The 12947-nt window shown below is 31.7% G+C and overlaps 1 protein-coding gene across 1 annotated transcript in view; it reads right to left on the bottom strand.

The window, feature by feature from the left end:
• Positions 1-12947, bottom strand: part of LOC129231475 (CRISP/Allergen/PR-1-like) — a 153845-nt gene that overhangs the window by 108556 nt on the left and 32342 nt on the right. The gene's annotated exons all lie outside the window — the stretch shown is intronic.

The following is a 12947-nucleotide window of genomic DNA, read 5'->3' as shown; positions in this document are numbered from 1 at the left end:
ATGAATGCATATTTTTGTTTATCAAAACAAAGGTAATATACGAACGTCTTTTCTTTTTTTTTTCAAATATAAATTCAACACTTCTATAAATTCAAACTAAATATTTTTGAACATTATATTTTTCAAGGCTTAATATATTTTAAACGAAGCATATTTTCGTTAACTCAATTATAGGAGGTTAGATTTTGTTTTCTTTCTTTCTTTTTAAGTTTCTTTTAAATCCGAGTAAAATAATTTAAAATAATTCGTGTTCATTACATTCGGAGCAACTTTGGAACAATGTTAATCTTCGCAAAATCAAGCACGAGCTTTTTCTTAGCATTTTTTTCCAAACATAAGTTGAAAAAAATCGCTTTCTTTTATATTTTCCTTCTTTTTTCTCTTTCTTTCAATCTTTCTTTTTTATTTCTTCGAAAACCGTTGTGGAGAAAATTGCTTCCCATTAATTAAGAAGAACAAAACAAAGTCATAAAATACGTTGTCGGCGCTTTTGGAACTAGGCGTTAGAAAGAATGAGAACATATTGGTACCTCACCCATGTTACCCTGTAATGCTTGATTATGTAAATTAACATACTGACCTTAAATATTGACATTGGTATTTTTTATAAAGGGTCAAATCATTTTATAGCATTATTTAAATTTTCTTCCAGCCATTCTTTTTTATCACAAGCAATATCTCTATTCAAAACCCATTTTCAGATAGAACATGTTTCTAATGGCGAAATTACAAGAAGGCAAGCTAATTAGTATAATATTTAGGTTAATTGTCTCATTAAGCTTCTGAAATTAGTTGATGCTTTTGAAACTTGCTTAAGAAAGTAAAAAAAAAGGAAACCTTGAGCGAAAAAATGTTTGAGAAAATGAAGGATGCTCCATATTTTCTTTTTTAAGAGTTAATTTTGTTGGGTGAACAGCTTTGTCACAATAAAACATTGCACATTAAACGTAACAAGAGCGTCAATTGTTAATGAAACTCATAGAGATTCTTTTTCTTTTTTTACCTTAAAATTCTTTAGATTATATTCTCTTGGGAAAATGTTCAATTCAGAAAGAAATCTTTAATATTGGTTTTTTTTATTATTATTATTATTTGCATTGAAAAATTAAAAGGTATGAAAATGTTTCGAAATACGTATTGACGCAGTTTTAGAATAAGAACATGTGAAAAAATTCTTAGAATTATGAGCAATTTTTTTTTTCAAATATGTTAGCTTTCGTTTGTTCAGAGGCTATAGGCAATAATATATATTGAATATATTATATATTGAATAAATTTTCATCGCATTAAAGATAAAATTATAGCTTCACGCTTTCTTGAATTTTTAACGATATTTTACCCAATTAGTTTTGGCATTTGTGACTAAATAATTTTTGGGCATGCTTTTTCCATCGAAAATTCTTACAAATCGTCTACTAAGTAGTCAATTCAATAGCTATACGCTCAATGGTACTCTTTAATTGGTAATCATTGATTACCAAAAACCATAAAATGTTTTACTTGCTTTATAGTTAAAATTTATTTTCAGCTTAAAATTATTTTCAAAACACTATTTTTTTTTCATAAAAACGTGTTTTTCTCTAATGGAAATAAAACTTCAAAAATAAAATTTGCTAAATTATACTTGTGTTAACATAACAGTTATAAAAGAGAACTTAAAATTATTATTTAGAGCTACGCAGATGCCTTAGTTATCGAAACATAGTAACAGATACTATTAACGTTTACAGTTCTAGAAAAAAAAACACTAATTTTTCTTAAGAAATGTATATCTTGGTGTGAAGTATATAAATTTATTGAGTCAAACAGTTACGTTAATCTCCATGATTGAAAAAACATTGATATTATACTTTTATTAGAAAATTATAAAGCAAACAGAACTCCTAAAAATCAAGATCGTTCAGATTATCAACGTCAATTGATTAAAAACAATAAGCAATCATTGATTGCTTACTAATTTTGAGCACGTTAAACGCAAAAACCACGATCATTTCAATTACAATGAATGACAGAATCAAAAAACCACTTTTTATGAAAAAAAGAGACACTTTCAATAATTGAGCTCCTAATTTATTCAAACACTGTCAAGAAACGTTATGTTTCATGTCCTTGATGTTTTAGAATAAATGCCCCCGACATTGATCCCGTAATACATAAGAATTACAAGACGTAACATCTTGTTCGGCGTATTTCATTTATTATCTCACAGCACATTTTTCACGAGGGACATTTTTTTGTCGCTGAAAAGGATTAGAGGACGAAAAGGAAATGTCCTTTCTTGTCAAATCACAGACACATTGTGTTTTAAAATAAATGTTTTTGAGACAAGGTAGCCGTGAGCCGGTTTTTGATGAAAATACGGGGAGTAAAATACTCAAATACATAAGATAAACTATGATAAAGTCTAATTCTGACATTATCATCTTCCGTCTCAAATAAGTTGCTACATTTGAATTTTTTGGGTTTGATTAATGATGTTACTTTTGTTTGAATATTTTTTGTAGAAATATTTACTTACCGAGAATTCCATCCTTCCCTCTTTCTGTCAATACCGCATTTCTTTTAAAAAATTCAGAGCTCGTGCACTCTTAAGCCTCGCCTGAGTTTTTAAGGACTCTACCACCGTACACCAGAATATCTATTTGTTTTCCAATGAATTCATGATTCATTAGTTAGAAAACAGTTTGCACAATCTATTTGCAAGGATGTAAGATTTTTAAATATTAGAGGAAATGGTGTTAATATGGGCTACCTCTTTTGTTTTTTTATTTAAAGTCACTTTTAATTCAAAAAAAATCTAGATTTTTGTCTTTCATGAGCAACTGAGGCAAGAGAAGGCGAAACAATGATTAATATCAATGATTTCATTAAAAAAACCGCGATTTACAAAAAACTTTAAAAACAGCACCAGAAAAAACGGGGTGTAAATATGGGCATCCTTCAGAAAAATAATAGTTTAACCAAAAACACATTAAAAACAGGATAAAACCAAACGAGTTATGATTACATGGGGTTATTTATTACATGGGGGAAAATATATTTACAGAAATCGCAAACATAACTGGTGCTTTCAGCCCCGCACAATCTAAGTGTACCCACATATGGCAGACTTAGATTGTACCGAATGTGAGGCGCACACTTCACGCACAGCTCTTCCTGAGAGGCTTCGAGGAACCTTCCATCCCAAAAATGCAAGTTTTATCGCTTGAGAAATATTTTTTTGTTGTTTAAAAAAAAATGTGGTATAGTTATGCGCACTTCTTAAATGGTCGCCCATATTTACACCAACAACACCTAAGAAAGATGGCCACTCTCACATGTTACTTAAAAGCGTGTCCGACTAAAGGTGTACCTCAAAAACTAGCTTAAGATCCCCTTTTTCCGGATGTCACTGAAAATGTTTTTAACTAAACATAGGAACACGAAAACGAAACGATTTCATGTTCTTATGTTTCTAAAAAGTTCTTATCTTCTAAAATGTTTATTCCCATAATCCCCAGAATTTTGTTAATTTAGTCAACTAATCTCTATATATTCAAATAGAAAATGCCATTAAATATCATAGTATAAACATCAACTTTCTGAAAAACAATTTAAAAAAATCATCTGATCGGGTGTGACTAAGCGATCGCATCTGCAAACATGTACAAATCATTATTTTTGAAATGATTTTTTTTTATCTTTGAAAGTTCGTAATTTGTATGTGATACATCATTGATGTTTTTCTATCCGAGGGCCACACTTCATATCTAAATGACCCTCGTGGATCAGAACTCCTATAAATTTTCAAAATATTTTTAAAATTTTAAAATAACATGGGAAAATATGGAAAAGGAAAGAAAATTAAAAACCAATAATTGTTATTATCATTACTGTGCTTCTTTTACAAAATGCATCTGGTTTTCAGAAACCAATTTCTGAATATTTGGCTCCAAATTTGTAACATCGTCATCATTTGTGCTTTTCAACTTGTAATAATAAACAAAACAATGGGGATCAGCTTCGCGGACCGGATGTGGCCCGCGGGCCGTAGGTTGGGCCCTACTGTGCCTTCTTTACAAATGTGTAAAACTTAAAAGTCTGACTTTAAACTTCTGTGAACAAAGTGCAAATATATACGTAATAATAACACAATTGTGCAAATGGATTACCCAAGTTCTATGAAATTACTGGTGGGAGAGTCCTAACAGAATGGGGCGTGGTCTAAGAGTGAGCGAATCCTAGATGTTTGAAACTAATTTGGTGTTGGTTTAAGGAGGTAAGAAGGGAAGGCTTAGGAAGTAAAGGTGATTGAGAGTGTAGTACCATGAAATTTCTGGAAGAGGTTTTAATAAAATCAAAAAATAATCAATTTCAACATTTAGTATCCAAGTGTTCAAACATAGCAACTGATTTGGGACGAAATTTTCGACCTAAATACAGCGGCCAATTGAGATACTCTCTCCTTAGAGAATATCTATAACCGTTTCTAAAGCTAAAGAGTATTCCGTGTTAAGACTGTACACAATTACAATCAAAATGACCTTATGTATCTGTAAGGTCACTGGGATTAACTGTCGTGAACAGAAAATATTAAAAATTTAGGTTTTTCGTTTGATACTATTTTTAATAAGTTTTAGTTTTGCTAGCTGAAGACTACAGAAATATATGTGCAATTAATTGATAGATTAGTAACATAGTTGTTGCATATTTCAGGCTGGTTAAAATAAAATCTTGTCAAAAAAAAGTTTCAGCGGAGGATCTAAGAACTTCAATGTTAGCTAGTTACAACAGCCTACCTATAGGTTACACTCCTATCTTATAAGCAAAATTACCTTTTAAGCAATGACTTCTAAACAAAGAATACAATAGCGTTGTAAAATTCTTCCGTAAATGGATTGTATCTCTTCTCATCAATTGTTTCTAGTTCACATATATTTTCCCATCTTATTGGCAAGCCATCTCAGAACCGTGTCGAGATTGTTTTGTATGTTTCATTTATTTATTTTGAATTTGTCGTCGCATTTGTGCATCATCGATTTTTCATCGTGCATTGTCAATGCTTCTACTAGAGTATTTCTTCTTGGTGAATCATACAAAGTATTTCAGTGCCTGAAGAATCGCACCTTCAAATTCATCAATTAATCCAGGCCTTGGTTAATTATTCCGGTACATTTATTGCGGTATTGAATTTCTTTCTTGACTTATCACATTTTCATGAGCTTGTTTCCGTAATTTATTTAACTCAGATGTTTGTCTTTTTCCTTTTATTCTTGTACAAGTTTCAAATTTCATTTACGAAAGGAAATATGCACTCATAAATATTCAAACTCTCAAGGCATTTTAAATGCATTGGTTTAATAAATGTACTTTTTTAACGAAAACCAGTAACATAAACGGTATTCTCTAAGAAGAAATCGACAACTTGCCTTAACTCGATCCTTAACTATTGAGGTCAAGGTCATTTTTTAAATTATTGGACTCTACGCAATCCCAAAATCTTCCATTTCTAAAATTTAAAGGAATAAATACACTGTAAAAACAATTCAGGAACGTTCCTAGAAAATACTTGGTTGCTAATGTGCCCAGTTAGTGCCTGTAACACATCTTGAAAAAAACAAGTGTGATTTCCGCTAGAATTCAGTAATTTTCTTGATATTATCCTGAAATATTTCTGCAGAATTCAGAAATCTCCCCTGCTAAAGCCAGTTATGTCTCTGGAATCCTCAGAATAAACTCAGGGAGACTTACTGGTAGGTAACTTAATATTATGCTGCTTTATAAAGAAAAATTTGATACAAAATACAGAAATATTTCTTCCCATAAAATTTAATATCGATATTTAAAATTTTCATTTACGATGAAACTATTAGCTGACACTGTAGTAGTAATTGACACAAAAATGTTAGTTGACACTTATAAGAAAGTATAAACTAGCAAGAGAAGTTATAAAATTGAGAAAAAATTAGAAAATGGTGATTGAACTTGCAATGCTTGCCTTTCAGTGTATTCTTAGCTGATCTTTTGGCGCCTGCGTTTCTCTAATTAATTCAATTTTTCTTTTTAAGTGTCAACTACTAGTGCGATATTAACTAGTAGTGACCTTTTTTTTAGTTTAATTACATACGATTTCAATGCTTTGAAAACTTGAACATCTTTGAATGCCGACGCGCCCAAAAACGTAGAAAATTTTAAGAACCGGTACTCGCGCACCGGTTTGAGTCGGTTGCCGTCCAGCACTGATTTGCAAATGCATACAAACGATTACTTTGCAGTATATTCAGAACGATGCGTATTTTGTAAAATGTAGTAGTAATCTTCAGTATTATGCAAGTAGATAAAAGACGATTCATATTTTGGTAAATTCATCAGTATTAACGAGCAAAAATTTGATATTTAAAAAATCACTATGGAATTCCTTCCTGCACAATTACGAAATCGATCGAGAGGAAGTAAAGAAAAAATGTAGAATGCAGAAAAATAACCAGAAATGTATAAGAGTAACATAAACTACAGAATATAGTGTGGTCCGACTAGTAGATGACAAATTTTGTGTAAATTTGTTTTCAGAAGTTCATAATACTGATAAAAATTAGCATTTACTACGCGATAGTAAAAATATTTTAACGAATACAGGATACACCGACCAGTGAATGAACAATTAAGCGCAATTTCGTTTTAAAAAACATCAAAACGTTGTTACAAAATGTAACATTTGGCACATGACAGTAAAAAGAATTTAAGGGGGTCCAAGACACAAAAATCGTCAAATTTTGGAAAAAAAATTTCTCATTTTAAAAACTACTCCGTTTTTTACTACTTAAAAGAACGTTTAAATCTTGTTTCTATCTTAATTAGAACGAAAGATACAATTTTTTGTGGCATGCATTTAACTAATATTGCATTTAACTTAAAAACTTTGAACCCGTTTTTCTTCATGATACAATTTCTCCCAATTTCTTGCATTCAAACTCTTATAAGTCAGGAACCGATAAAGATAAAATAATGAAATTTGGAGCATATTTTTTCAAACAGTTTACTTTAATTATTATTCGGCGAATTTTATAAAAGCGTTTACTGCCGAAAATATATTTTTTTTTAAAGTATCTTCGAATTTTTCAAAATTTTTCTTCAAATAACTTAATTTTTTTATTGAATTAATATTTTTAAAATCGCCGAATAAAAACTAAAGCTTAGATATTTGTGCATAATTTTTGGAAAAAAATTTGAAAATTGACCTGGAATATTTTGAGTTGAGTTATAGCAATTTAAAGCAACCCTATTTTTAAAAAAAATTAAATTTAAATAAAAAAAATTAATATTTCTGTTATGATTTTGCTTATTAAATGGATGGTGAATTAGTGCAAAAAATTTCAAAACTCTAAAGTATTTAATTAATAATTTTTCAAAATGTGTCCCGGACTCCTTTAATTAATGTATGTAATTATTTTTACTACAACGAAGATTTTTTCCGGTTTAATGTCACACTGTAAAACTCTAATTCAGAAACGTTCCTGGAAAATAATGAACTGCTAATGCGCCCAATTTGTGCCAATTACATACCTTACAAAAAGCGGGGACGTTTTCAGCAAAAATTTAGTAACCTTCCTGAAGTTATCCAGGAATCTGGTACGCATAAAAAACAGCTTGACGGCGTTCTGATTTTGCATAAAAACTCCAAAAGCATTTGTTACGACATTGGCAAAAGCTGCGACAGGTTTGCAAGAGAGTACCAAACGTCTCACTTTCCTGCAATTTCTGAAAAGATAAAGATTCCGAAGACTTATACCGCTCACATTGAGAATAATGTCAATCTAGGATAGCCGTAGTCGTATTGAAGCCGATAGACTTAATAAATATACTCAGTTAATCTTTGAAAAGGTGGGTGAAAATATTTTTTACAACTTCGTCTGCTTTCGTGCAACTTGTAGTAATTTAGGAAACATTTGACAAAGATACTTGATTTTTTACAGTAAATTAACGAAAACCAGAGAAATTTCGTAACGTTCCACGGAAATAATCAGTGACGTTTCGGAATTCTTTTACAGTGGATAGGTTTTTTGGGAGTTGAAATGAAAAAGCAGTGCAATAACCCAGTAATTGAACACCCCTATTCAGTGGAAAAGCACTGGGTTTTGTAGTCGTTTTTCTAGTTAGAAATATCTACAAGGACTACAAGGTCATCTACAAGGACTACTACGAATTCATCTAAGGGGGAAAAAAACATTTGCCACTTTCTTTTTCAATTACAAGCTACTCATTAAATAGGAGATGTTTATTTACTGGTCAGTATATCTTATCTATTGGTTTTAAAAATATAGGAGCGTACTTATGGTTCTGCTTTAAGTTTTTTTTTGGGGGGGGGGACTTGAAATGAAAAGTAGTGCAGCAGCCAGGGCTGCGGAATCGGAGTCGGACTGAATTTGGGTTTAAAGGAGTCGGAGTCGGGCTGATTTTGGGGTAAAGGAGTTGGAGTTGAAGGCTCTAAAAATCCCGGAGCCGGAGAGTCGGTTATTTTTCCTCCGACTTCCCAGCCTTGGCAGAAACCTTGTAAATGAACACGTCTATAGTTCATTTAGCGAGAGCTGATAGTGGGCGTAAACAAAGCAACGTGACAATTGGCGTTACCGCTGTCTGCTTGGCGCTGGGATAATTGAAAACAGCGCCAATCAGATAAGCGAAATGTCCGCGCTTTCAATGCGAACGGCATTGCCAATCGGGCGAGTAAGTCATGAAAGTAATTGTATACGAGGGTGTCCATATAAATGATGTCACACTTTTTTCTACAAATTAAACCTCCTCCCCCTTTGTCAGTGAGTGTCACACTTCACTTTAACTCCTCTCCTCCCCTTTTTCATGTGCCACGCTTTTTATCACAAACATATTTTTCAAAAAATATGTGCGAGATCACCTTTCTTGTTATATCCTCCCACCCCCTAGTCACAATCTCCCAATTTCATGAGCCTCTCTCTCCCCTCGAAACTAAATTTAAGGGACAATTACTGTTAAAATTTCTTCTTTAAAAGAACTTTTGAAACCTTATTTTAAAAATATAACTATGAAATAACGTTAATTTTATGGGCTGCATCGTTTCACTGATAAGATTACCCCTAAGAGGTAGGAGCACTTAGTGTCATAACGAACACTAACTCTGTTAGTGGGTTATTGATTCGCCACTAAAATATACGCCGTACGTATGCTTATGAATATTAAACTGCAACCGTGACCTTGGTATACTTCATATCCGCTTCAAACGACGATGAAAATTAAGTACAAAAACCACTTCCAACCTCAAGGAAACTTAATTGTGTATTCTGTGCATCTAGTAATGATAATCTTACTAAAAAAATTGAAAACAGCTGCTTTATTCTGTGTCCGGAATGATATATTTATAGATCGGAGATATTAAATTCGAAATATATGCCTTAGCTTTTTTCTTGTTGCACTACTTAAGAAGCTACTCCTGTTATCAATGAAATAAATAAAAAAACATCTCTTCAGCACACCTGCATTTTGCCGTCACGTGACCTTATAAATAAATTCAGTCAGTATTTGAATTAAAGTTGTCTTAACTGCTCGTAATTTACATAACTCTTCACATAAAGTAAAAAATAGCGTTATACAGTGTTTGATCTCGGTAAAAGCCATAAAAATTATTTATTTTTCAGACATTTTTACTGTGCTTTTTTTTTTCTTTTGTTTTCTGGCTGGAAGCAAACTTTCGTTTTCGTCTTTTCTAGAAGGTTAAATAGGTTGGAAATAATAAAAGTACTATGAAAATAGCCATTTGATCTTTTAGTTCTACACCTTATCAGCTATAAATTGACAATGATTGAGTTCTTGCAATCAGAAAATTTTCTGTGTTATCAAAATGTTGCGCATTCAAAAACTCACATTTTTACAAAATTCTTGAAATAAGGAACCAAGTGCTGTGTAGCTTTTTTTACATAAAAGGTGCGCTTCAATTGGCATTTTTCAATAAAACTTAAACCACTCATGCATTTAGGGGGCCAAAAACAAATTGAAGAAACCAAAAAAGGTGTTTGATAATCTGTCATTATAAATAGTTGGGAATAAGCGGTAAATTTCAGAAGTTAGTTTACATACTATCTACAAAAGTTTATAGATTTTCGTGAACGTTTACTTATATTCACGAAGATGTAAGCATTTCGTTCAAAAATATCAATTTTGATCTCATGTTTTTGACTCATTACAAGCAGATCCGTCAAACTTTCTCAAACTTTCAGAAAACTTGAGAGCAGAAAAGTAATATTTTCACTAAACATTAAAACAAAAGTATATTTGATGAAAATTTGATGAAATATGAACATTTGAAGCAATTAATTTCACAGATAGCAGTTGATAACTTTCAACCTTTCGTAACCAAATAGATTTGGAACTTAAAAAACATTCCAGTTGAATATCATAAAAAATTAAAAAGGTATCGATGACCGTATGAGCCGGGCTTCACTTATTCTCGAATAGGCTACGTGAGGGATCGTTCGCAAATTTTGCAACAGTTGCCTTTAATTCTTCAATGTGATACGTGACAAAAACAGATTATTTGGGAACAATCCCTTATGATTCACTTCTTTTCCGAAAATCATTAAAACACAGATCATTTGATTGCTAATATCTTTCTCAAGTTTTAAGATATTCAAATAGAATTTTAAGATGCCGAATCTATTTTGCTAAGAAATTTTGAAAGTTATAAACTGCTATCTTTCGAGCATGCGCAATGAGAAATTAACTGATTTTAAGGCTCATATTTCATAAACTTTTAAATATTTTTATGTCATTTTGCGTTGTTCTTAGCATGTTTGTAGAGTTGAAGGGAAAATGATTAGCTCCGACTCCTACTCCTTTTCACCCAAAACAGTCCGACTCCGACTCTGCCTCCGTAGCCCTAGCAGAGTTACAAACTCGAAGGGAAAATGACCAACTCCGACTCCGACTCGTAGAAATTTAATGTTTTCGACTCCCGACTCCGACTCCTACTTCATTATTAAAAATAAGCCCGACTCTAACTCCAAACCTGCAGCCTTAGTTTTTTGCGAAATGTTTAGTGGGACAGTTATGGCATACCAAATTTGCCTTCAAAGTGATAATCTCTAAAGAATAATTTGTCATGTTTTGCACCTTGTAATTTCTCGGACTCTGCTCATGTGTCAAAGATGCTATGGAAGTGATTTGAAACCATTCTTCGAAGACACACACACTTGAGTAACGCAACCTCTTGTAATCAATGAACTGATTAGAAATAACACATGAAAGCTACACAGACCTGCAGGGCCTTTTGGAATCAGATTTCAAGGACTTAATTTGGAAAAGCTCTTGAAAACCAAACAGACCTGAGGAGCACAACCCTCTATAAATCAGAGCTCAAGGACTTAATTTGAAATAACTCTTGAACAGGGCTTGATTAATGCGCGGCCCTGCAAGTTCATGGACCTGGGCACCACAATTTTAGAGGCAACAAAATAAGCTAAATATCTTTCTTCCCTTTTTTTTTTTTGTAAACTACTACTTTGAAAATGTGCAGATGCCTTAAATTTTAACAGGAACTTGCTCTTTAAAGCTACCCATACCTAAGGTGCACAACCCTTTGTAATCAAAGCTTTAGAAATTTATTTGAAATAACTTTAGAAACTTACACTAGCCTAAGAAGCACACCCCTTCGTAACTAAGCACAATATAGTTTCCACAAATGCTTTTCGTATATACGTAATAAAATCGGCGAAACTAACACGTTTAGACGCAAAGCAAGGAAAATGTAACACTTTGAACTACGCTTAAACTTTAATCTTCCAAGAGTAACTCAAGAAGAACTTCCAGGACAAAAACGGCTCGTGAAATGAAACAGTACGAAAATTAATGACCTAGTAAAATTTTCAAATATAGATCAATAATAGATCAAAAATTGACTGGTTGTTAAATAAATATAAACTGCTGTAAAATAAGATATAACAACATTTTGACTGAACCGTTTATTTCAAAACCAGTCGAGCGATAAAATTTTTAATATTATGAAAACATTCATATCGTCACATTAAATTTTCTAATTGCAATTGCAACACTTTTTATTGAAAGAAATATATCTAAATATGTATAAATTTCAGTTTAAAACATTGTAATACTTATCGATTTTTTTTTTAAATAAGAGTAAAAATGCTTCTTCTAACTTTTAGAGCTTGTCGCTTGACTGACTTTGAAATAAACGGTTCAATTCTCATAAGAGAACTACTTATATCAAAATTTAAAAAGAGTTTTTATAATGAAAAACATACCATTAGTGTTATTAATGTTATCAATAATTGTTATCGTTATTATTATTAGTATTTCAGGTTCAGGAGATTTAGCTACATTATTTGTAATTTATATCATAGGTAACGGAAAAAGAGCATCCAATATTGAGATCAATAAGGGGGGTTCAAATGAAAAGGTACAGTCATAGAAAAAAAAACGAAACACTCAATCGTATTCAAAGACTATTGACATTAGAGACACGTGTAAGGAGTTATTGTTTCAGGAAAAAAAAGTGCGACATAAGTATGTTAAAAAATTGTTGTTAAGGGGTCGTCTTCATATTGAAACGAGCATCAACTTCAAATTTTTCAATAAGAACCCCCTTTTCTTGCCACATATTTGTGATCAGAATCCTTTTTTAACTTTGTATACAAAGTTTTGTTTCATTCGATCCAGCCGTTACTTCAGAATCGAGTTTTGAAAAATTCCTCTCGTAATGTTAAAACGTACTATTTTGTTATTTTTACTCATAACACAAAAACTAGATTAGGCACGGCAAATAGTTTTTTTACATCAAAATATGAATCGACCCAATAGTAAAAACATCATTTACAACACCTAAAATGTAATCTTAGTTTTTTTTTATGAATTATTTTAATATTTTTTGAAAAAAATATGATCTGAAACCATATTAAAGTTTAACAGAAAAACAATCTAGAAGA

The sequence above is a fragment of the Uloborus diversus genome, chromosome 10, assembly GCF_026930045.1.
Source record: "Uloborus diversus isolate 005 chromosome 10, Udiv.v.3.1, whole genome shotgun sequence".
NCBI classification, from domain to species: Eukaryota; Metazoa; Arthropoda; class Arachnida; order Araneae; family Uloboridae; genus Uloborus; species Uloborus diversus.
The sequence above is the reverse complement of the archived record's forward strand: the minus strand, read 5'-3'. Positions and strand labels throughout refer to the sequence as shown.